This window comes from Amblyomma maculatum, chromosome 4 (assembly GCF_055883805.1).
Source record: "Amblyomma maculatum isolate TAMU_Amacu chromosome 4, ASM5588380v1, whole genome shotgun sequence".
Classification (NCBI taxonomy): Eukaryota; Metazoa; Arthropoda; class Arachnida; order Ixodida; family Ixodidae; genus Amblyomma; species Amblyomma maculatum.
This window is the reverse complement of record NC_139347.1, coordinates 168,643,653-168,668,072: the sequence shown is the minus strand read 5'-3', so window position 1 is coordinate 168,668,072 and position 24,420 is coordinate 168,643,653. Positions and strand designations below refer to the sequence as shown.

At 45.1% G+C, this 24,420-nt stretch overlaps 1 protein-coding gene across 2 annotated transcripts in view; it reads left to right on the top strand.

The window, feature by feature from the left end:
* The window catches only part of LOC146193462 (uncharacterized), a 41,549-nt gene extending 17,530 nt beyond the window's left edge, over positions 1 to 24,019 (top strand). For both annotated transcript variants that reach the window (XM_084602772.1, XM_084602774.1), the window contains exon 5: positions 22,771 to 24,019. The gene's annotated coding sequence lies outside the window, so the exon portion shown is untranslated. The remainder of the gene's footprint in view (positions 1 to 22,770) is intronic.
* The last annotated feature ends 401 nt before the right edge of the window (positions 24,020 to 24,420 follow it).

The window sequence follows — 24,420 nt, the reverse complement described above, 5'->3', positions numbered from 1 at the left end:
TTGATCGGCAGCCTTTTAAACATGGTAAAGTTTGGCTATTTTGGGCACGAATATCTGCGCTTTATCAACGTGCACAGCAGTAAAATTTTTACCACTTCGGGCGCACATTATAATAGTTGAGTGTACGAAGTTTCATCGAAATTTATTCGCTAGTTCGTTTTTAATTACCTTTCCAATTTGAAGATTTCCGTAATACTGCCTCACATCGCATAGCTTGACCAGAAAAGCCGCTCATTCTACAGCCTAGGAATCATGCATGGCGAAACTAGAATAGTCGTTATTTGTGAACCCTGATCGCAAATTGCGCTTTATACAATTAGCACGATTATACTGAGCCTTCAAATATAATCAATTTTTCGTACACGACATTCAATGGAGAAGGCCGTCATACTCAACAACGTGAGCCTTGTTTGAGTTGGCTTTTTTTTAATATTGTATTACTGTAAAATAAAGTTAAAATAAGAAGCACAAACCATGGTGATAATTAGTATTTGCACCTGTATTCGGTCATTAAAGGTTTTTCACTGCTAGCGCCATCTAGGTAAAAACAGCAGAAGTGTGAGTTCATTCAATTGCCAGGAGAGGCGCGCGTGACTACACTCCTTCAAAGTACTGAAGCTAGTCAAGAAACCTAGAAGTCAGCTTCTCTGCAGTGCAAAAACCCCTTCACCATGGCGGCCAAACCTGTTTTGGGGGCACAAAACAGGTGGAGTGCAGGAGACGTCTATTGTGGTAATAATGGCCACGTACATTTCCTGCACCCCTCTTCTTCTTGTCGCAATTATGGGATTAAGAACCCCTCCGTTTGTGAGTGCCATTCATAACACCTCCCCTGCCCCTACCTCCTCCAGGCTCTCAATAGTGAAGGAATTCTGCTCAACACGTTCGCGCATGACATCAGGCTGGACATAGAAGTATTCTGCGCTGCACCCAACTTCTGCCCTCAAAACAGGTTTGGCTGCCATGGTGAAGGGGTTTTGCTCTGCTGACTTCTAGGTTTCAGGAACCCACCTATACTACTTTTGTGCTGTGAAGTGTCTTGCTTGTTGCTATTTGCATTGCTGTTTGTGAGGCGAGTGTCACACTTTTCAAAAATTCATTGCCTGTCGAAACAACTTCTTTCTGCAGCAGATCCGGTTTCAAACATCCCATAGAGGAAGAATTTCGACAACTCTCTCACCTGATGCAGAGGCTACAATTCATGATATAGAGGAAAGCAGGGAGTGTCAGTGGAGTGAAAGGAATGAATGGATACCTGGAGTCACCACTCGATTGAGAACGTGGTGCGAGACACCGCTGGTTCCTAGCACAAGGAGACGCATCTACTCAAAGTGGAAACACAAACAGTTCATTAGGGAAGGACCACGGAGTGAAAGCTTTTTTTAGGTGACAAGACCTGACACGCACACTACGTGCGTGCACATGTTTTGCGCGCATACACTGTGGTTTATGCGGGGGCTATTCGCTCGCACGAAGAGCCTGCACATGGTCACCGCATCACCCTTTGCACCCCTGCATTGTGTGCGAACAGTGGACGCTCGCCTGCAGTGCTAAGCCGCTAACCTTCACGCCCAATCGCTGAGGGGCTTTGCGCTATTGAATATGCTTCTGGCCCTGTACTTTTCCCTCACGCATTCGTATTTCGCCAGGCGCTTCAGGCTCGGATAGCAAGTGACACGGCTAGCAAAATCCAAACAGAATGCGCAGAATCTTCCGGTAAATTTACATGTATCGGGCTTGCTTTTCGGCTGCCGACAAAAGTGCAAATTTATCAAAATTAAGACATGCCTTGACAGATTGCAGGTTGCTTGGACGAGGTTCTTCATCCGTGCGCGCAGTTGGTCCAGTGGTATTTCTCGCAAAATGTAGACATTATGTGTTTGACAGCGAGTGCTACGGATATCGCCACGTTATGCTGCATGGTGTGCTGGCAAAATGCTCGCACATGACATCACGATACGCCAGCTGGCATACCACGCGTATGATCCACCGTTTAGATACTATGTGCGTCATGCGACTCTCAAATATTGGTCGAAAAAGGAATAGGACAGTAGACCAAAATAAATAGTTTCGGCCGGCGGTATCAACTGGTTGTCTCCTTCACATCTCCGTTGGTGCGTGCTCTGTTCCCTAGAGCTTTCAGTGGCACACGTGTGCTTAGGTGCAGCTGTCCTCTCGGAAAGCACCGTTTTGAATGTAGCTTCGCAGCCGCTACAAGAAATACAACTGCAAAAGGACGACGTCGCATACGGAGTACAGATGAAAAAAAAAAAAAAAAGAAACGAAGGAATTCGACGCTGCTGAACCGAATGTCGAGCGTTAGCTGAAATGAGAATGTACACTGTTTTGGTTCAGTGCTTTTCATGCTTATAAACATTACAAATATGTGCTCACAGATAATCAAAAACCAGACGTCATCACCGATAATCACCGTAATGAAACGTAACAGCCGTTGTACGTCTGTCTAATTGTATTTGGTCACTTACGAAGCGTGTATGGACATCTTCGCAAAGGTGGGACAGTTCACCACACTACGCTGCGTGGAAAGAGAGAAGTTTCGACTGCAGACAGCGTAACATAAACAAAGTGACGCCGAGAGGGCAGCTGGGCGCATTTCACTGTGACAAGAGAAAAGTGCTTGCCTACATGTAAACCGAATTACCGGATTCCTTCGGCGCACACGCAGTGGCATTAGTGGGGCCAAGTAGGGCTAATGCGCGTGCACAGCCGGCACTCTCTACTTCTCTGTGCGTCTACGCTATGCTCAAAATAGTAAGCCTCGAAGCCGTGGATTCATGTTTCAAGGCCAGGGGTCTGCTTTAATAATAATAATATTATTATTATTATTATTATTATTATTATTATTATTATTATTATTATTATTATTATTATTATTATTAATTATTATTATTATTATTATTATGCAATGCACCGTAAACGCTTTCGCGGACATTTAGTGCATGTGGTGGGTTGACGGAATGAAGCGCGTGTCTGTATCGGGCGGTCGTGCAGAACAGAGTACTGATATCCATCGCGGCACACGCACATCGCCACTGTTTTTAGACTGCCGCAATGAAAAAAATCGAACGTATTTATTAGCACAATGACAGCCTCCCTTTACAAGCGCACATGGTCATCCCCGATTAGTCATCGCAGTGAAATTCCAAGCTTTTTGGGTGTTTCTTGCACCTCATTCCGGTTTTGTACCGGAAAAAAAAAGTAAATAAACGTCGCGTTTGGTTTTGACATAGGACATCGTTTTCTTCACACCTTCGAACACGTCAGTTAGTTTTAGTAAAGTAAGTAGAGGAGGCTCAGAATTTTTGCCTCCGAATGGCTGAATATCGATTGACAACACCGAAATGAAATATGCGACGATGTGTGGAGCGGAAATCACATGACAATCTGATTCGGCGCGCAGTTTTGACGTCGAGGTCACCAGCGGCATTTTTATTTTTTTACTGAAAGCATTTCCGATAACAAACATGCAAAGCAGTAAAAGAAAATAAAACGAAAGACTAACGCTAGTTGTAATCCTTACTGCTTAGCATCAAGGAGCCACGTGGTCTTACTCAAAAAGATTCAGAAATATAAGCATAGTAGCACAGCTAGCACTGCGAAAGCAATTCCAAGCAAACACGCAGAAGACACGCGGCAATATCTACCAAGGCAGCAGTTGTTGCTTCCCTCAGGAGATAGGAGCCTGAGTCTTGCACGAAGGTGCATTCACGAACTGGGCTGAACCTGTTCAATCCGTTTCGAAATGATTTTTGATAACAATACCACGTCAATTCGATGTAGACAGCTGTATGTCGAGACCTTGCGGTGAAACCCACAGTTGACCGCGCCGAGTTATCGCTATAGCTTCGTTCCCACGTGTAGCGAACATCACCCATTTTTGCTGTGCACAGATAACAAATGGCGACCACGCCTTGCAGACAACTTTTTTTTTTTTTTTCTAGTGATAGGAAAACAAATTTCCACTCCTTTGCAATGATAAAATCGGAAATAAATGGGAGGGAATGGAAACATAATGTCCAAAAACAAAATGACTTGAAACAGCATCGCCGCAGAAGAAACTGCATAAATATTCGCAGCATCTGCCATTTTCTTGGTTTAGAGAAATTGCTTCAAGGGTCTGTCAACTTGCATCTTGAGCGTTCGCGAGCATACTTCAGCCGACTGATTGGAAAGTCATTCTAAGGAGTTCTTGTGTGGACAAAAAAAGGAGGATAAGGGTTAGGTGCAACAAGGGGCCCTGAACCAGCTCTGCCATTGTTCAACTCTAATCCTGCTGAAACGCTGCATGGCATAGTGAAACAACAAAACATTGGGGTGAGGTCAACGAATTGCCACCATGATTTATCTCATGATAGAGGAAGAGAGAAGGACAGGGACTGGTCATTTTGGGCAAGGGCTAAAAATATACAGGCACGAGGGACAGGCAAAGCGCTTTGTCCCATGTCTCTCGACCATCCCTGCCTCTTTTTTGCGCTTTGTCAAAATGAGCAAACTCCCCCAACTAGCCCAAGAAACAGCATTGCAGAGAGACAGTGTGCCTAAAGCTCATAGCCGCTTTTTGTAAGCCTACAAAAGCTAGTAAATTCAGACTAGATTGACCAAAATTGACCAAAATAATCTGGGCATGCACTGGGAAAATGTTTTGTATAACATGAAAATGAATACACTCCGATGCCTGTGCTGCTTAGCATTCGTCAAGTTTTTTCTCTCAGTGTGGCTATTGAAGAAAGTATAAAGGCATACCACTTCCCCAAAGTACATCCAAAATTGCGTCATGTTGGGGGCAGAAGTGGCGTGGGGTGAAGGGAACTACTGGAATACATAAGCCCCGACTCCAAACACACATGCGTCATGCACTGCCGCGCTAACGTCGTCGCACGCGTCAGCCAAAGCCGGTCTGCGCATGCGTGCATCGCGAGCTCTGATGCTGTGATCTGTCCCTGCCAGATATCTGGCGCGTGCTACACGCGTCGAAAACTAGCGAGGGGTTGGGACCGCGCGGCTGTCCCCTACTCCGTTCTTCTCGTCCTGAAAGTCCTGAAGTCCACTTAGCTTCCCCTGCTTCTTTTCTTCACAGAATAGTTTTCTTCACGGTTTTTTCTCAGTCCGCGCGAGAGGGTGAGCGAGCCAGCACCACGAACATGCAGGTGCATTCCCCTTTTGCGACGCCTGCCGTGACGGCGGCGTTGACGTCGCGGCGCATGGAAAGTGCTTTGGAGTACCCGCTTTATTTGTGGCAGTTACGAGGGTTTACCTACAGAAGGAATGTGAGGATTGACAGCCATGTTTGTCAGTTGTTCGATTTTCCGTACTGTTTCCTCGGGCTGTTTTTCTTTTTTCCATCAATGATGAAACAAACCCTTCACACATTCGTGGGGACAATGTTTGCAAACGGTGTAGGTTCGCCAGTACTTGTCTAAATGGGGCGATCCCCCCCCCCCCCCTTCTTCATTGGAACCGCAGACGAACCAAAAAGGGCATCTTATTGTACGATCCCCAGACATGTCAAAAGAATTCCGGGGCTGGCAAATTTCAAATTATGAAATCATTGTCAAGAAACACATGTGCTAGTTGCAAAGCGGCGCATATTTAGATAACTGCTCGTGATGTCGCACTTTTCTGGTGCTCTTATTGCTCAGAATATGTTTATTTATTTATTTTATTTACATTACCCCTCAGGGAGGCATTACATATATTTTGAATATATTTCAGAAATATGTTGCACTCACGCTCTCGAGTGCTGCTAGTATGGCAGTCCGCTTTCTCAACGCACCTTATAGCTAAAAATGTCGCAACAAGAGCGCAGACTGACTTGAAACTAGAGCTCGCGGTAGTTATTGTAGCTGGAGTACCATTACTAATGTACGCTTACTACCAGCGCTGGTGCATTCGCCTTCAGCCCACCTGCTCATGTTGCTGTATATAGCACAAGGAGCTCAATCTAAAACATCAATCTATTCGTTGTGTCGTCTTCTGACCTTGTGCTCCCGTCCACGTTCCGCGCTGTCACCTCAAGATGCATAAGCAACACGCCCAAGCTGCTATTCTAAATAAAAACAAAAATGGGGGAGGGGCGGTTAGCTTACCGTCAACACTATATAGCCTCGTGTGTTTCAATGGAAATGCCTCCACCCCCACCCCCACCAGGGAAAAAAGAAAGCGGTCAGCGCGTTATGAAAAGGAAAGTACGCACACCCACATATATCAGCGCGCGCGTTTTTTTTTCTACTTTTATTACAACAGAAAAATTACCGACGATTACGTTACTTCCTAATGCGAAATTTGAGCATATCTCATTGGCTGTTCCAGCTTTTCGATAGATTGAGGCAAAGACAACTTTTTTATTTTATTTTTCACACGTATTTCTTCAAGAAACACTCCACTAACAGTTCTTGACTGTCATGAAGGAAGCTTTCTGGATCAGGAGTTCGCGTAATGCAGCGTATGGACCTGTAGGAGCGTTGCGCAGCGAAGAGATAGCAGCGACTGACTGATGCCGCTGACGCCGCTAGCGAGTCAAGTCAACGTGGCTCTGCGTTTCGGCTTAGGATGTATGCACCGCGATCCACTTACACCGGAAAACACCGTCGCCGCCACAAAGGAAAAAGGTAGGGGGGGGGGGGGGACACGCAGCGGCGAATGGTGGCAGGAGCGTGCGCTGCCCTGGCTGCGGAGCTGGTTACGAGGGACAACGCAGACGGCGACGCGAAACGCAGGAACGGGCGCCAAAGAGCTGGGCTCTAAAAAAAAAAAAAAAAAAAAGAAAGCTGTTCAGCACGCCAAATGGCCACATCAGGGCAGCGCGAGGAAGTACATGTCCAGACAAATTCTAGGGGCAGTAAGTAACCGAAGGGCGTCTTGCATTATTCTTTTGTTGCACATACAACCACAGAAACGAATCCTTTCACTCCAAAGAATGCCTCAGTGGCAGCCAGTTATGCATTTTACCGTGGTTAGCACGAGTGATTGCCGTTCTATTCTTGTTATGAAAGCAGGTGATGCTGGTAGTGAATAAAAAAATAAGTAAATAAATATATAGAAAGTACACTGGATTCGCAATGCAGCAAAGACGTACGTCTAACCAATGAAGAGTACAGAGGAGATTCAAAGGGGAAGGGTCGAGAAGGAGCGGTCTAACGCGCTTGCGAAACTAACCCGCTTCTACTGGCGACGTTGCCTCATAACTGTCTGCTACCCTCCCCTCTCCAATTCATTTCCCCCAAAATTTAGCCTGAATGCATTGCGGCAGCTGCGTGGTGCTTACCCTTTTGGTAGGTATTTCACACCTATTTCGAAATGCCGACTGTCCTCTCTAAGGTAAAATGAAATTGGCCATCGCCCTTTTCTCAGCTCATTAGGTTACCAACGTCAGTTTCTATGGTTAGAAAAGCCCGAACTAAAAAAAAAAGAAAAAAAGAAAATGATTACTGTTGATTGAAACCGACTTTATTGCAATTTTATTATGTGCAATAACGTTTGATAAAAGTAGCTCTGCACCAGAGAGCTCGCAAGAATATCCTACTATAAATGCCATAACTTCAAAAGCGATAACAGCTCAAAAGATGGGTATCAAAGGAAAGACAATACAGGTGTCGATTTCAGCCAGAGTTCATGACGAAACCACCAAAGATGTATACTTCGTCTCACAAAATGTTTTTAGTACTGTGAAAGGCCTGGGCGCCATGGACCAAGAGCACTTGGACACTTGCGCGCGAGCGAGGCAAACGCGTTTCCCTTTTTGTTTTTGTACTTTGTAACTAATGTACAAAGCTCCCCCTGTAATTTCTTGTTATAGCTCCCCTCTGCACTTCCCCTCGCTTTCCTCTCCCCATCATTTTGCTTTCCCGCCGGCTGCAGCTTGGGCGCTTCAGATTTTAGATAGCAGTTGAAGGGGCTGGCAGCACTCTTTTCCTTCCTTTTGTTTGAATAACCACTATCCACACCACCTATAATAGGCAATTGTGCTCCCACTGTCGCCCTTGCCGATTCGAGGGGTGCGTCGGAGCACAATTACCTATTACAGTGCGCATTTGAATGGGCCAGGGAGCCCCTGCCTTTAGCAGTGGTGCAAATCTTTTGTGAGTCAAAGTATTGTATACAAAGGCCACATAAATATCTTCCATCATATCGCACCTTTCCATTTTTGGTATACACTTGAGCTATCCTGAACATATATCGACTATGTATCATCAACTCGCTCAAGCTTCCACTTTATCCAGAACAGTGAACAACAAAACGAGGTGGTACTTTTCATTTACGTTACGCACATTCGGTCATGGCCGAATCGAGCGGCGGCGGTCCGCGTCGCCGCTCAAGTTCAGCCGTGGTAAGGCAAGCTAGCACCCCGCAGTCCTGCTATCCGCAGTAGTCAAGCTAAGAACAGGTGAACGCTTCCCCCTGCGCACGGCTGGGAGAAGAATGGGGCTTTGAAAACCCACCCTCCAACAAAAGAAAGCTTCTCTACAAAGCAATGGTTGGGCCCCTCGGCCAACTGGGGGCAAGGCCAATAGGCACTTTCTCAGTCCTGAATCAGTGGCGTAGCCTGGTGGCAGAATTTGAACTAATTCCAAGATGGCCACCATGGGACCCCCGCCTTAAGGCCCGTTCACACTTGCGACTAGCAGCGGTCGCGCGACCGTTTTGGTCGAAAAGCGACAGTCGCAAATGGTCGCATCGGTCGCATCGGTCGAAAAGCGACTGCCGCGGACCGATCGGGCACTGCTCGAATTTTCAGTCGCGCGACTACTAGTCGCAAACCATTTCACCAATCAGCGAGGTCCCGGAGTACTCGATCGAGCACCTTCTCAATGCAATTAAAGAATACCCCTACCTTTTCAACAAACGGCACCCGGAATTCAAAGGCAGGTAGCAGGATATGGCCTGGGAGGAGTTTGAGAAATGGGTTTTTCACGCAGGCGCAACATTTTACATTGACACGTCTCCTGGAAACACGAGAGCGCGGCATCCGCACGGGCTCGCCTAAAAAAGCTGAAGTGTCTGGCAAGCGGCTGTATACCGACGTTCGCTGTCATCGCCCAGCAACTCTCCTACTCTCAACTCGTTCGGAACCAGAACAGAACGAGAAGGCGACAGTCGCAAGTGTGAACATCGGTAGTGGCGAGCTCCTCTTCTCTGTCGCGCGACTACCAGTCGCGCGACCTCATCTAGTCGCAAGTGTGAATAGACCTGCCGACGAGACCGGGCTATTCTACGAGATGTTGCCGGCTAGGACGCTCGACTTCAAGGGGCAGCGCTGTCACGGCGGCAAACACAGCAAAAAACGCATCACAGTGCTGCTTTGCACAAACATGGATGGCTCGGACAAGCGTCCGCCGTTAGTCATAGGCAAAAGTGCCAAGCCGCGCTGTTTTAAGGGAACTCGTAGCCTACCTGTGCAGTACAAGGCGAACAACAAGTCGTGGATGACCCGCGCTATTTTCACCGAGTGGATGATGGCATTCGACCGCGACATGAAGCGGCAGGGCCGTAAAGTTTGCTTGCTTTTGGACAATTGTTCAGCGCATCACTCCGACGAAGTCAAGCTCACTAACACGGAGCTGAGGTTTTTCCCTCCCAATTGCACGTCTGTCTTACAGCCTCTCGATCAGGGCGTGATTCTTAGCCTGAAGCGCGCTTACCGCGGGAGGTTAATTCAGCGGCTGCTTTTTAACACTGAAACCGGCCGAGACACGAAGGTGGACTTGTACGTGGCACTGCAGATTATGTCTGCTGCCTGGAGCACACTGGGGCGCTCAGTAATTGTGAACTGTTTCAGGCACGCCGGATTTGCCGAAGGTCGACCCGTACACTCTGCTGGCCTAACACCAGGCGTTACAGACGACGACGAAGAGGCGTCACCGGCTCCGGGGATCGCGGCCGCCTGGAAAACGCTGGGAGAAATAGGAACCGTGCCGCCTAATCTCGAGCTCGACGAATACATCGGCGCTGACGGTTGTGTTGTTGTTCACGAAGATGTGAGTGATGAGCAGATCATAAAAGCTGCTCGGAATGATAAGGACTCTTCCGATGAAGAAGACGACGACGTACAGGAAGCGCCGGCTGCGGCAACCGCCGTACAGGTGATGGACGCTTTTGATGTCATCAGGAATTTCGTTGCTGTCCGAGACGACGATGTTGCAATGGGTTTGCTGACCGAGTGCGAAAATCGCGTGACGGCGTTGCTCGCCGTGAAGCGTAAGCAAACCAAGCTTACAGATTTTTGGCATTAAACGCCTTTGCTGCTGCTTGGGCAATTCTTTCTGCGTTTCACGTCAAATTTTTGCGATAACGAAGTTCCGCGAGAACGAATTTTTTTTCGTGCACCGTGAATTTCGTTATAGCGGGATTCAACTTATACCCACTGCAAGGCGAATGCTTCTATTTTCCCCCAATTAACCCGGTCCTGTGCTAGTTGCATCCACTTGACCCTTGCGAATTTCTTAATTTCATCCACCCACCTAATTTTCTGCCACCCCCTGCTACGCTTTCCTTCCCCTGGAATCTAATAGTTACTCTTATAGACTATCGGTTATCCTCTCTTCGAACTCCATGTCCTGCCCATGCCCATTTCTTCTTAATTTTGACTAGAATATTAGTAACTTGAGTTATTTCTCTGATCCACTCTGGCCGCTTCCTGTCTCTTAACGTTATGCCTACCTTTTTCCATTCCATGGCCTTCTGTGTTGTCCTCAACTTAATTAGAACCCTTTTCGTTAACCTCCATGTTTCAGCCCCATAGGTCAGTACCGATAGGATGCAACTGTTATGCACTTTCCTCTTGAGTAATAACGGTAAGCTGCTAGTCATAATGTTTGAGTGCCTTCCAAATGCGCTTCATCCCAGTCTTATTCTCCTAGTTATTTCCCTTTAGTGGTCCAGATCTGTAGTTACTACCTGTCCTAAGTAGGACATATTCGCCTACCACTTCCCAGGCTGTTCAGCATTACCTTAGTCTTCTGCATATAAATCTTTAAGCCTACCTTCTGTGTCTCCTGTCTAGATCTTTATCATTAGTTGTAGTTGGTCCCCGAGTTACTTAACTAGGCAATGTCATCAGCAAATCTCAGATTACTGAGATGTTAGGCATTCCATGCCTTTGAATATACTCCCTAAGCAAGCTGTAAATAGCACTGGTCTCCTTGCCTAACACCTTTCTTAATTGGAACTTTATCATTTTCTTTATGCAGAATTATGGTTGCTATGCAGCCACTATGGACATCTTCTAGTACACAAGGAACCTCAGCTTGTACACAATGTTAAAAGACATGGGCGTAAAACTTCGATAAATTGAAGGTTTGGAAGAATGCATATCTATCAGCCTTAGCAGATAAACTCAAAACAAATCCAAAAGAAGTCTGGTGGTGTATTAAGAACAACTAGAAGGATAACACTGGCATCCTGGCCATTGTCAGATGGTAAACTGATCAAAGATGATGAAGGTAAAGCCGAAATTTCCAACAAATATTTTCATTCAGTTCTTTCAAAACCCTGCAGCGTTCGTATCTCAGAAACATCAGTACAATTACTGGAAATGGAAAACATTGTCGTGAGCTAGAGTGGAGTAGAAACTTTGTTAGTCTGGACCCGCATTAAGCTTATGGACCCGATGCAATTTCGAACCATATTTTGAAACACTGCTCAAGAGAGGTAGCGCCTTTCTTGGTAATTATTTTCAGCAAATCACTGAAGATTCAAAAGCTACCCGAAGATTGGAAGACAGTCAACATAACACTGGTATTTAAAGAGGCAGATCATACGCACGTAGGCAATTATAGGCCGGTATCTTTAACTTCCGTTTGCTGTAAGACTCTTGAGCATGTCCTCTACTCCAACCTGATGAAACGTTTTCAAGAAAATGACATTTTTACCTCACCTCAGCATGGGTTTCGCTCTGGTTTTTCATGTGTAACGCAGCTAACGGAATTCACGCATGACATTGCAGCTGGTTTGGACAAAGGGAAACAAATAGATGTGCTCTTTCTTGATTTACGAAAAGCATTTGATGTCGTCCCACACAATCTGCTTTGCATGAAATTATCAATCCTGGGCATCCCTGAAAATATTCTTGGCTGGATAAAATATTATCTACACATGCGCAAAAAGCAGGTTATTCTAAACGGGGTGGCATCGGCTCCAATGCATGTTTTATCGGGAGCACCTCAAGGATCTGTGCTTGGTCCAATATTATTTTTGGCTTATATAAATGATTTAGGCGTAGGCCTCCAATCGACCATTAGACTGTATGCCGAAGATTGCGTCCTGTATCGTCTGGTTAAATGTTGTGCTGATATGTCTGTTCTGCAGGGCAACTTAGAAAAAGTGTGTATCTGGTGCAGCCAGTGGCAGATGACTCTGAATACCGGAAAATGTTACCATGTGAAATTCACAAAGAAAAAAAAAGGTTCCCCAGTTCATACAGCATAAATAATAGATCACTCAATACCACCGAACATGTCAGATACCTCGGAGTATAACGTTTTCCCAAATGCTTGACTGGTCCAATCATGTTAACCAAATTACCATGAAAGCTTACAGTCTCCTTAATTTTTTCCGACAAAATTTTAAGCTTTCACCTCCTTCACTGAAAGCGAACTTGCATCTGACTAGTGTTAAACCTATTTTAGAATATGCATGCGTAACATGGGATCCATACACAAAAAACCTAATAGATAAAATAGAACGGGTGCAGAAACAGGCAGCATGCTTCGTAACCGGAAATTATCGTTACACTGTCAGAGGGCCTGATATACGGGAAGGCTTGGGCTGGAAAACCCCCTCTTCACGCAGAAAAATCCTGAAGCTAAAATTTCTGCACAATATACATCACAATAAAACTGGTATTGATAAGACAATGTTTATTAAGCAGCCACATTACTTGTCTTCTAGAAGAGACCACAATATTAAAATCAGACCCTATCAGTGTCATACTAATGTGTTAAGTATTAATTTTTCCCTTGCGTGATTAACGATTGGAACCAGCTCCCTAGTGATGTAATGGCTGCAACTAATTTTATTGAGAGTATTATTCATTGAATGTTAGTTTATTCACTTCTGAATTTATGCTATTTTGTGCACTTTAGTTTTGTTATTATGGAAAGTTGTTATTTTCAAAAATACTGTATTCTGTGTCAGTTTGTTTTTGCTTTATTGCTTTCCTTTTGTTGTTGCTTGCATGTTGGATTTACTGATGTTTCCTCGTGCCACCTCATGTATCTGTACCCCCCTACAATAATGCCTCCCAGACAATGTAGGTATACTGAATAAATAAATAAATAAATAAAATGACTCACATACACCCTTATCTCGCAATGCCTGCATGACCCCTGAGGTTTCGTCCGAATCAAATGCTTTTTCATTGTCAAATGCTATGTATAGACCTCCTCAATGTTTACAACCAAACGGCAATCCAGTTGGCGTTGCATTCGTCTGTGATCTTTCAAAGTATGGGAAGCTAAGAGTAAAATATTATATAAGGGACGCCTGAGGAAATTGGACAGTAACAGATGAGCAGCTAAAGTATTTAAATACCTATACTTAAAAAGCGTTGACTCACAATCGAGGAAAAGAACTAGGAAACTAACTGGTAAGTATGCTAGTGACAAGGACGGAGAAATAAAGAGCGTTAAGCAACAGGTGAAAAACAGAAGGTAAAAATTGGATAAATTCGATGGAAAAGAAACAGAGTGTGGAATTATACCGAAAGTGGAAAAGGCAGATCAGGAAGGAAGCTTTCTTTGATAACTCAAGAGGCAGTGCCTTACTTTTTGAAGCTAGATCAGGGTGCCTTAGAACACGCAGCTACAAAAATAAATTTAACAATGGAGATGACGCATGTGCTGTATGTGGTAACTCCAGTGAAACAATTGACCATATTATACTCGAATGTAATGGTATCCATCCGGAAGTTGATGCAGGCGCAATCACTGTTCCTGAAGCTCGGGGGTTTAGAGATAACAGTGGCCGGGTGAATAAACCGGCGGTGGAAACTAGCAAAAAACGACTGGAAGATTGGTGGCTTAAAAGCAGAGAAGTGACAATGTTAGTAATGTAGAAACAAAAATTTAACAAATAGAATGATGGTTTAGTCAACCATTTTAAATCAATAATTAAGATATAGGGAGAAAAATGAGCATGATAGCTACTGCTCCCACCCCGTTTCAAAGGGGATGCTCCTACATTCCATACATCCGCCTATCCCACTGTAGGCAAAAAGCTCGGGAGCGGTACTGTGGCCAAGCTTGTCAGTAGCGTGTATTGGGAGGTGCAGGCGCGCAAAATTTTGGCAGACGAAATAAGAATATTTCGTGAGCATCAGCGGTGCGGGCAAAATCGATACATGAAAAAAACAATCACGCACACGGTATGCGGCGTCCGGTCCTGTACGCCATACAAGACGGAGCGTGGGTTCAAGACTCACAAGCGAAGCGATGCTGCCCGCCAGGAAAAATGAGCAACATTGTTATTTATTTGCTGTTTTCGCCCAGCAAATCAAACGCGGAATGCTTCGAGAATTTCAAAACCTCTAGTTCTTACAACTACTTTCAGTCGAGTAAGTAGACGGTGATTTTTCTCGCTCGTAAACAGTGCGCGCAAACCACGTATACGAAATATTCTGCTCAGAGCATAATATTACACTCTCAGATGATTCTTCCCATTGAGCGGCAAATGAACGTTATTGCTAAGCACGAAGCCGCTCGCTAGCTTCGAGCAGCTTTTAGTCAAGCATGGCAACAGTAGCAAGGGCATTGTGCCTTGGCACCGTGTTATCCGTGCGTTATTCGTTGAAATTGCCACGCCGCACGTCTGTTGTATCTGATCTCTTCGTGGCTGACTGTCGACGTTAACTTTCGCAATTTCGTCACGGGTATTCACGCTTTTAGCTTGCATTGCAGTTACCAGCTGCAGTGGTCGTGATGGTTCCGTAGCTAGGGCGACCCTGTTCAGTCCCGGCTACCATGGCCGCGTGAACATGCATAAGCTCAGAATGCCACAACGTGTCATGCACTACGATGCAGTATGTATAGAAGTCCTCAGAGAGTCTGAATCACGAGCCCATATATTGCTCGGTGATGCTGAACCCCACAACTCGCAATCACAATCAGCCGCTGTGAATACAACTAAAATCGTTTGGTATCAAAAAAATTTTAGAAATGCAGCTCTAATCGAGCAAATCAGCGGCTGTCAACGTGCGGTGGCAAACGTCATCACTGAATAGACTAAAATAATGAGGTGAACACGGCGAAGGCTAGCCATGCAGCGTAACCACGGAGTTCAACACTGATCACTCACGCAGCAGCTGACTGTCGCATATGTACAATTACCAAAGTGAAAAAAGAAAAAAAAAACGTGATTGAGGATTTGTTTACATATAGGTAAGCACATATATGCATGTTCCAACAAAGAAACAGGCCTACGCATTGCAATATACTGGCCTTTAAGCAGCTGTACAGCTCTGGCGTAAGAGTGAATAAGCTCCAGCTTAGCCATGGCAAAGTGTTTGCCGCATATTTGATAAGCTGGCATCGGTATCCAGCCTTGGCGCTTCACCGCAGTGACCCACTGTTTACGGCGAACCTTCCTTGCCAAGAAATCTGTGCAAGCTTACTAAACTTCCCTTTCTGTGCCTTTCGGCACATGCCACGGCGACGCAACTAGTCAACATGGTGCTGTTTTATTTTCAGCAGCAGCAACCCATTCCGCATTCACGCTAGGTGAAAGCGATTGAAGTGTTGTTTTGCCTACCATGCTAAAGTCACTGACGACGATAGCGCCACCGCATTTTCGTGACGTAGCGAGAGTGAAGGAGGTCTATAGGGGTTGGTTTCCGAGCACTTTTCTATCACCTGGTTTATAGTGTGGATGTGATTCGCCGGGGTGGCGCAGTGGTTACGGCGCTCGACTACTGTTCCCAAGGATGCGGGATCGAATCCCGGCCTCGGCGGCAGCTTTTCGATGGAGGCGAAAAGCAAGGCGCCCATGTACTGTGCCATTTCAGTGCACGTTAAAGAACCCCAGGTGGTCGAAATTTCCGGAGTCCTCCACTACGGCGTCTCTCATAGCCTGAGTTGCTTTGGGACGTTAAACTCCACAAACCAACCAATGGTAGAGTGCCTTTTCCGAAATCCTGCTTGATCATTTGGTTGATTAAAGTCTAAAGTTGTCCTGATCCTATTAGCGATTACTTTGGTAAATACCTCATACGTAACTGATAGTAAGCTGATTGGTCTGTAATTTTTCAAGTCCTTAGCGTCTCCTTTCTTATGAATTATTAGCGTCTCCTTTCTTATGAATTAAGATAATGTTAGCGTTCTTCTAAGAGTCAGGTACTTGCGATGTCATCAGGCATTGCGTATACAAGGTGGCCAGTTTTTCTAGCATTATATCCCCTCCATCCTTCGACAAATCTGTAGTTACCTGATCCTCCCCAGCTGCCTTCCCCCTTTTCATAGCTTCTAAGGCTTTCTTAACCTCGTCCTTCGTTAAACTTCTTAACCCCGTCCTTCAATACTGGCGTAACGTCTGATTGCTCTTCATTACAGCCAATTTCACTATGGCTACTCTAGAGGTCTGTATAGAACTCCTCGGCTACCTTGATTATCTTGCCCATATTAGTAAAGACATTGCCCGCCTTGTCCCTCAGTGCATACATCTAATTTTTGTCTATGCCTAATTTCCTCTTTACTGCTTTCAGGCTACAACAGTTCTTTAAAGCATGCTCAATTTTCCCTATGTTATACCTCCCTAGGTCGGCCATGCTGCGCCTATTGATTTGCTTTGATATCTCTGCCAGTTCGATCGGCCTGTTGGGTTGGAGGCTTTCATACTTTGGTGTTTCTTAATCAAATCTTTCGTCTCCTTAGACAGTTTACCGGCATTCTATCTAACAATTCTGCCGCCTGTTTCTATCGTGCACTCAGTAATGATATCTAAGAAATTATTGTTCATTGCTTCTAGGCTAAGGTCGGCTTCCTCGGTTAGCACTGAGTATCTATTCTGCAGTGAGAGCCTGAATTCTTCTACTTTTCCCCTTACCGCTAATTCGTTGATGGACTTCTTCCTCACTAATCTGTTATGATCTCTCTTAAAATCCAGATTAATGCGAGACCTTACCATCCTGTGGTCACTGCATCGGACCTTTCCAATTACCTTTGTATCCTGCATAATGGTAGGGTTGGAACACAGTATGATATAATTTCATTTTAGTCTCCCCGTTAGGGCTTTTCCATGTCCACTTCTGGTTCTTCCGTTTGCTGAAGAAGGTATCCATGATTCATAAGTTATTGCGTTCAGCAAACTCAACTAGTAACTCCCCCCTGCTATCTCTTAATCCAATGCCATAGTTGTCCACTGCGTGGTTTCCAGCTTGCTTTCTACCTACCTTGGCACTGAAGTCGCCCATCAGTATAGTAGGATGTGCTTTTACATACTTTAACTTTACATCTTCATAGAAGCTTTCTACCGCCTGGTTATCGTGACTACACGTTGGGGCGTATGCTTGTACAACCTTCAGCTTGTACCACTTATTTAGCTTAATTACGATGCCGGCCACCCTCTCATTTATGCTATAGAATTCATCTATATTACGAGCTATATCCGGATTGATAAGGAAACCTGAAACCTACTCCTAGTTCTCGTTTCTCCGGTAAACCTCGATAACACACTACATTCCCGCCCTTCAGTACAGTATATGCCTCATTCGGCCTCCTTATTTACTAAGCCTTATGATACCCCATTGAATACCCTAAAGTTCCTCTTACAGCACTGCTAAACTAGCCTCGCTAGCTAGAGTTCTAGCATTAAGCGTTGCCAGGGTCAGTTTTCCGATGGCAGCCTGTCTTCGGAGCCATAAATTCTTAGCACCCGTTGCTGCGCAGCTGCTGGTGACTGAGAGCCAGAGTTTTGTAGGGCTAATCATGGAAGGTTGTGGCCAGTTGCTGCACCAGGGCTGCCAACTCCTATTCTGGTCAGGGAGTGTGTTGCCGGAGGTGTTCACTAGCATCAGGCTGCACCCCAAACTTGTTTTTATACAGTTCCATCGACACGCAATTTTTTTTTTTATCCGGTGGAGAATTGTGCTGCATCGGGATTCAAGCTACGGTCCTCTTGCATGTGAGGCGGGTGCTCTACCTCTACACCACCGCCGCTCATTTACTTGTCCCTGCACGAGCTAGAATATGTTTTATACTTTCAAGAATATTGAAGGGCGATGATAATGCATGCAATCCTTTACTATCTGGTTAAAATAAGTATTAAACTTAATTGCCACTGACGTAATAAATATAAAAGACATAGTATTTGCATAAGTTTTATTGATGGTAAACTGAGTTGTGAATGTGAACTTTGAGGCTTTGTTCATGCTGTATAACATTGAAGGTAAACTTATTTGATGCGGGTGCTGCTCTTGTATATGATTTCGCAGTTCTCTGAGAACACCAAAACTGGCGCTCTTGATAGACTGCAAAATCTCATACTCATATGAAACGTCATCCTCATCATCCAGTGGATATTACCTATTGCACACCCTTCCAGCCCCGTTGAAACCGTTTGAAAATCTAATTTGCCTAATTTAGTCTATTTGAATTGTTCAGTAGCTACAAAAATAACAAATTGTTTTTTGTTTGAGTCAATAGACCAGTGGGAAACTGGATTGGTTTCAGTGGTATTTTGGACGGTCCAATTGGATGGTACAATCCGCCTTTTGCGCGAGGATGTGGCGGCATCATGCGGGAGCGGGCGGGAAACACATTGAGCGGCAGTGTAGCAGACGACGCGAAAGCACACCATACGAAATGGCCACGCCAACGCTGGTAGAAAGCGAAAGCTTCCCCCCTTTTTTGGCCTCGGAGCAGAAAGTAGTGACAGTGATTGCAGCATATCATGTTCACGCAGTATGGGGGAAGGTAGAGCGTTTTCACAATCCACTCATAACGCACGTACGCATTACTATCTTCGTATTGTAAGAGCGTGTAGTGCGGGCCGTGTTCGACGTGACAGAATGAGACGCTCTCAGCGTGCAGGTTTTCGGCAGACAGGAGAGCGTGGGGGCAGAGAGAGAGAGAGGGGGATCTCAAAGGGCAAAGCAGCCAGGTGTTTGTTGATGCTGCAGAGCTAGGTGGAATCGTCTCCTGTGACTTTGAGCTGCGCATATGCGCGGGGTGTCTTGAGTTACCGAGCACAATGCGGTCACCGCGGCGCCGGCATGGTGCAATGGGCGTCGCTTCCTCCTCGCGTCATCTACAACCGTGCAGCTATAGGATTTCATCCACGAAGATCGGCTGAGAGGCACATGTACACACCCCGTGAAAAGGGCATTGTCCCGGCCGGAATGCACACCTGCAGGAAACGCGCTGCATTTTTCTGGCAATGGATGATTCAGAGCTGTAGCCAGTTTCTGGCCTCAGGAGTCAGAACGGATGTGGTCGCAGTGGTGAAAAGGTTCTTCGGTGCGCAGAGAATGGTCATTCTGTTGTGAAAGGATCTCCAACGTTCATTTCTGCCTCCACCGCGATTTCTGCGGAATCAACAACTTGGTGACACATGTGAATCTCCTACATATCGGATGCGCATCTCGGTCAGGAACCAACCCTGTTCTACGTCCAGAGCGATCCACTCTGCAAGTGAACGAGCATGAACCCTCCAGGAGACTCATTTATTGTGCCAGGCGGTTTCCTTGCCGTTGCAAACGGTTGGACGTAGACGACGATTATCAAGCTCTCTAACGAAGTGCATCTGATTGCGTACACCAAAGGAACAAAATCTGGATGCTTTGGCGTGCACGAAGGCGAGCCTTTAATTAAAAAACAAATACTGTGCGTTGTGCAAGAGTGTCAAGTACGTCATATGCTCCGAGCGGCAAAAACACAGATACTACAGGTATGTATGCATCTAAACGAAATATGCATGATGAAAAGTACCTACTGGAGTTTTCACCCAGGCTGTAGCGCACCAGGGATAGCTGCAATGAGGATTTTTTCGGTGCGTGGTTGCTTTAGTTGTGCCAGGGCCTGAAGACGATGTATTTTGTCCTTTCCTTTCTTTATGTGCGAAAGGGCTAGGTAGCTTAGATATCACAGGCGGCTCTGTGCGCTAGGCCGTAATATTTAGCATGTTTTGTCGTGACTGCCTAACAAGAAAAAAAATACGGCGTTTTAATGCACTGCCGTTCGCGAGCCTCATGACCAGCTCAACCACTCGGCTCGCGAACGGCGGTGCATCACAACAAACGCCCAATTTTTCTTTTTTTTTTAGTCAGGCGGCAGTCGCGATAAAACATGCTAAATATTACGGTCTAGCGCACACAGCCACCTGTGATATCTGCGCTACCCGGCCCCTTCGCACATAAAGAAAACAAACGACAAAATTCATCGCCATCAAACGCGCCGAACAAATGCTCATTGCGGCTATCACAGGTGGGTTACAGGCTTGGTGCTAACTCCGGTAGATACTTTTCATTATGCACATTTCCTTTAGATGCATACATACATACCTGTAACGAAGTGTTTTTCGCACAGTCGAGAGTACGCAGTAGGTAGCTAAGGTCGGCCATTCACATCTTGACGCTTGGTGGCCCTAATTGTAGCTTCACGTCGTTGTTGGCCGCGGCTCGGCGAAGGAAACCTGAAAAACCGCGTCTTGCATCTTGGCGCGCTTAGAGAGTGGCAACCGTACGCGGCAGGTGTGGTTGGCATCGCTTTGCCAAGCCTGTGACTGCCACCGTGCCGCCCGGTGCCGCCAGCCCCCGTGCACTGGCGGCGCCGAGAAACGCCGTCGACGCCGCTCAATGTGTTTCCATTGGTCGCCGCTACGACTTCGCGCATGCGCAGAAAACTCGCGCAAAAGGCGGATTGAAACCTAGAAAATCATAGGGGAGTGTTTGAGTCTTAGAATTTTTGATGTTGATCATGGAAATGGTCAGCAATGAGTTCTATCTATTCTGATTGTCAAACACTAATTAGTCAATGACTCTGAGGCTTTATTGCTGGCCGTGCCTTGACGACAGTTGCAGAACCTTTTATACAAAGTGAAGAACAATTAATCTAATTTGCTGCTCAGTGGTTTCGTATGCATTTATTGGCTTCATGCCAGGTGATCAATTGTCAAATCGTAATGGTGTTCTGGAGTAGCGCAACATAATTTCCTTTAGCTGAAGTTTGAGGAGAGTAACGAAAGAGGCCCGGTTTGTTCGGGAAAAAAGTCCCTGCCGAATAACCATACAGCAAAAACCTTATTGATACATATTAAAAAAGAATTGTGAAAAACTATTATTCAAGAAGGGTTTTCTGGTGGGCTGCGCTCTATGTGTGTGCGTGCTTTCTGTTTCTGTCCGTGTTTTTTCGCGCAGTTTAATCATGTATTATTCAAAATAATGTGTTGTCTGAACTAACCAACTCTTCACAATCTAACGATTACCTTTCACTTCATAAATATATTCGAAAGGCTCATTTTCTACAGTGCACCGAATTTACCGCCCCAAATGTGAGCTGTTTTAATCGCGGAAAGAACTTACTACACATCACATGCTTTGATGCGATTGCTGTTATCAATCGCGAAGGTAGCCAAGGTATCTTTGTGATTATTGGCCACGTGCACACTGCGAGAGTCTCCTTGGTACGGGGCTGTTATGGTGTTGTTTCATGTTGCATTCTCGAGACCCACCTGGCTGTTATGTAAGCGCATTGCTGTAGCACTGATATTCTTCTCATCCTTTCCCTTAGGCATGGCCTGCTTGAATGTGAGCTCACCATTTTTTTTGTGCTTTGTTCCTTTGGCCACAGTGGTTGACTTGCTACATTACAGCTTTATGCAGCATGCCAGCAGGTTTATTAGTTAGTTGCAAAACATATAAGGCCAGGATTTGTGAACGCTTTGAACATAGTTGCCAGGGGATCATGCTGTTCAGTAACTGTAGTGGGCAAATGCGCGGTATGCAGAGCATATGAGCTGGAGATGTATTTACTCTATTTTTTCACACAGCTATGAACAGTGTCATGCAGTTTAGAAAAGCAACTCAATTCGGTTGTCAACAAGCAAGGACATGCAACGGCAGCAGCAGACTTACAGCGCTTGCCCGCCTTATAAACGTTGCTGTGTGGGCGCAGACTTACAGCGCTTGCCCGCCTTATAAACGTTGCTGTGTGGGCTCAAGAGTTTTTTTCCACATTGCTGTGGGTGACAGCGCATCAGGCCCCAGTTGCGGGTGGGGAAGACAGAGAAAGCACACTATGCAGGAAGAGGCTAGAGCAGCTTGAAATACCGCTCGTGACTGGTATCTGCAAGTGGATGTGGAAAATATGTGCTGTGTTGATTGAAGTGTGTACTGCGAGAATTTGGCACCATGGAGTGCAAAAAAAAAGGACGTAAAATGCTTAACGAAACGCCTAACTAGGCTTTCACCTTCACATTCTTAGAAAGTTCAATGCATCCTCCGTAATATTTGCAGATACACTTTCCATGCCCAGAATGGTCATCCATTCTGGAGAGGCAGCGGTTACCTTTTAGCTATATATAGGGCTCATGTGGATGGGCTTAACTATTTTAGAAATGTACCCCATCTGTTTTCGGTGTCCACTTCAGTCACAGATACAGACCCTGTAGTGGCTACATGGCTTTAATCTCAATTAGCATCCATGTGCATCGGTGTGTTTTTGCTAGCATAGAAACTCATCAAGTCGTTTACTATATCAGTTTTGTCTACTGTGCAGTGTTAGCTAGGGAAAAATTACGTGTTAATGGAATTTTATCTCTTTGCAGGCAAAGCCAAGGTAGAACACCAGTGGTCCCAACATGCTACCCAGTGCAGCCACCAGCACTTCTTCCCTCATCTGGTGAAAAGTGTAAATGCCTTCATGACCAGATGGATATGCGAATGTTGCATCAGTTCAGGAAACAGGCAAATTAATTGACGGTGAAACTGCAACATTGAAAGTAATGCCAAGCATCACATATGCCCATACACATCCAAATTCCTTTGGAAAATAGAGGGTAGGGCTAGCACTCCAGATTTTTGGCGATCAAATAATTAATGAGGACTGTGTCTTGTATGGTAGCAAAGATTGCAGTGCAGTGAAGCCACACAGTGCATTATTGGCGAAATCTGTGACCTTGTCAGAACTATGATGCCGAGGGCACCATAAAAGGCACTAGTATTACTGCACTCTCCAAACTGCCGGAAAAGAAAGGGAATGGCCAAGTGTTACTTCGAAAGCATGGTTTCACTACTCATATTTCTAAACCCCGTTGGCTTCAGTTAATGATAGCAAATACAATGAGGATAAATTAATATGTTTGGTATAGTGCAACAGTTCTCGGGCATGAGTTACCACTGAGCTGGTGTTCAGAATGAAGACAGGGAACTGCTCTCTCCAAGTGGTCACCTTCCTTTTTTGTATAAATAAAATGCAAACACATGAGAAGCGCATGACTGATCTAATTGACAGGCTTATTGAGCATTGAAATTTCAGCTGTGTTAAGGCAGCAGCGATAGCATCTGCGCCCACTGACCGTGGTTCTTGCACAGGAAGAAAAAGCCACAGCAGGCTAACTTGCTGGTGACATTAGATACAATAGTAATAAAGGTGACAGATTTACAGACTTTTTTTTATCCAAATTAAAGACAAAGATGTGTGCCAAAGGTAATGAAGGTTCACAGTTCACTGTCATATTTGACAATAGAAGCTTGATTATTTGTTAGGATCAAAGAAAATTTCAGCGTTTCTCAGCTGTAATAGCTTTATGAGAAAGAAGTGTTGCATTTTGTGCTTGCTTGATGATGATGATAATGTTGGCTAGTCCTTTTGTATCGGGTGGGCTTGAAGGAAAGCATATCTGCCCTCTCTGGGGTGTCAAGCACATCCATCAGTTATCACCAAAGACATTGAAAAATTCTGCATTTTTCTTGGATTTTGTTATAAATCACTAAACAATGAAAAAGCCAATAAAAGCAAATAATGACACTGAGAAGATGCAGCTTATGTAGCTGTTAAGCCAGAGGCATTTATCTAAATAACATTTATCTAAATAAATAAATTCAAATGTTTTGTTGATCTCACCTAGTGTATGTATATCCTTGTTTTGTATTTCACCTATATGGTGGTTCTTTTTATTGTATGTATAAGTGTCGTGTCTTATATGCTTTGTATTTATGCTTGTAGTTTGTGTAAAAATTGCACGATCTTATACTGTCTCTAGCTTAAGAGCATACTCTATGTGTGAACAGGCATACTTCTCTTTTTTTGTATATTTTGCAGCACTGTATATATTGGCTGTCACTGCCATTGAAATTATTTTGGGGCTCTGTCAAGGCCCTAAGCATACCTTTTAGCCTGACACCAGCATGTAAGTGGAGAAATAAACTGATAGAATTGAAATTGAAGCTAATTCTATGCACAACAAATGTAAATA